This window comes from Apis dorsata, unplaced genomic scaffold (assembly GCF_000469605.1).
Source record: "Apis dorsata unplaced genomic scaffold, Apis dorsata 1.3 scaffold_104, whole genome shotgun sequence".
Classification (NCBI taxonomy): domain Eukaryota; kingdom Metazoa; phylum Arthropoda; class Insecta; order Hymenoptera; family Apidae; genus Apis; species Apis dorsata.
The window spans coordinates 44,211-46,202 of NW_006263402.1; the positions used below are offsets into that span (position 1 = coordinate 44,211).

Sequence of the window (1,992 nt, forward strand, 5' to 3'; positions counted from 1 at the left end):
AGAAAGGCGACACGTTCGACGCCAAGCTTCTGTAAAAACAAGGCTCGTCGTGTCGGACGAGGACATGGTGAACGATGAAGCCGCGACCGGTCACGTGTTGAACGTGTTATTCGTGTCGTGTCGGATCTTAAAACCGGCGTCTGCGAGGAGAGGCTCGCGCGAGAACGAGAAACTCGTGACGATGGAGGGCGCATCGAGATTCGAGATCGATGAACCGGGCCTTGTTAACCCTTTCTCGACCACAGACTTCCTATTCGCTTTTATGGAATCAGTTTTTCTTTCTCCAGAATATTTAAAATGTTTTCGAGCGGAGCCCTCTGTCTCTCTTTTCAATTTCCTTGACACTCATAAAATTGTACACTCTGTAAAATATCGTCGAGATTTTGAAGATCAGATTCACAAATAATCGAGAAATCGAATGGTCCTTCCGACCAAAGGGAAGAGAAAGTTTGTGGATGGAGAAAATTCCATATGCTTAAGGGAGAAAATATTTTATTAGTCGAGAAGGGAAGAGGAGGTTACAAAATTTCTTAAATCTCTCCATCTTGTTTTTTCACACTTCTTCCCTTGCGAGAATTTATCGTGGGCGTGGATTAATGATCATTAGCGTGGTTAACGAGACACACAATGCTTTTGACATAACGTGCACGCGGGAATAAAGAGGGTGATTCGAGACAGAGTGTATGCACGTATGCGGAGAGAGATTTGTAGAGCGCCGTATAGAATTTGATCTTTGAGATAACAATGCGGGGATGCTAACAATGGTTGACGTTAATTGTCGCGTTATTAGTCGTTAATTTATTGGCGTGTTTAATTATTGGTTGAATTTGATTGGCATGGGCGTGGTGATCGAACAAGTTGTGTAATTTCTAGAGAAGCTATATATATATATATATATTTTAATTCGAATGATATTAATATTATGGTGAATAATGAGGTGTATTAAAAGTATTCGTAAAATCATTCATCCTCTATCATTTATAACACTTTCTTTTTTTCGTTTTTATTTACAACGTTACCACTGCATAATGATATTAATTTGCAAAATATGCAAACCGACATTGGAACAAAAAATTGTCCAAACAGAATTTCGTTTCTATTCATCTTCCGTGATACAATTTGCGAATTTTTAATTTGAGCAATGAAACGAAACGACAGCAGATGAAAGTTCAAATCACGAAACTGGAAACAATATAGCAATATTCAAAACTTGCGAAATATCGTTTCGTATGGAGTATTACGTTCGTAGTAAAGCTTTAACGATTGTCGTTAAATTTTCTCCACGATGAAAAGTTTATTTTATTCTGTCGGGTTTGTATTTATGATTCACAGGTTTAAACGGGGTTAAACTTGGAAAAGAATATTTCGTATATTTAACCGAAGGAAAAATATTCGCAAGGGAATTGGCCAGAACCAGAAACTGTAAATCTCTGAATCGCAAGGTCCTGTGGCGCAACGGATAACGCGTCTGACTACGGATCAGAAGATTCCAGGTTCGAATCCTGGCAGGATCGACGTTTTCTTTTATTTTTCCAATCTTTCTTTCGAAAATTTTTCCTAAATTTTGTATAGATTCTTTTTTTCTAGTTTCCTAGAATCAAAACTATTGTAGATTCTTTCAAGACGATGATGAATTTATATTTGTCGTTTGATAGAAAAATTTAAATTGTATTAATTGGATACATTATGTATTTATTGGAATGTTTTTTTTTATAAAGAAAAGAGTATTGATTTCTTCGTGCAGAAGAGAAATTAGATTGGAATTAGTTAGATTTCTGTTGACGAATGCTTGGATATACTTCTTCAAAGTTTCTTATCGAATTTTGACGCAAAAAGGAAGCGAAGAATAATTGGTGTTTTTTAAAAAAAGGAATCGAGATATGTTTTCTTAATGTATAGGAATCATTATTCGACGTTAAAAAAAAAACTTGGCCCATGGGGGGATCGAACCCACGACCTTCGCGTTATTAGCACGACGCTCTAACCTACTGA

The 1,992-nt window shown here is 36.6% G+C and overlaps 1 protein-coding gene and 1 non-coding gene across 2 annotated transcripts in view; one reads left to right on the forward strand and one right to left on the reverse strand.

The window, feature by feature from the left end:
- Nucleotides 1–1,992, reverse strand: part of LOC102677150 (mannosyl-oligosaccharide alpha-1,2-mannosidase IA-like) — a 191,985-nt gene that overhangs the window by 23,888 nt on the left and 166,105 nt on the right. The gene's annotated exons all lie outside the window — the stretch shown is intronic.
- Trnar-acg lies at nucleotides 1,442–1,514 on the forward strand. The gene has a single exon. It is a non-coding gene; the product is annotated as a tRNA-Arg (tRNA).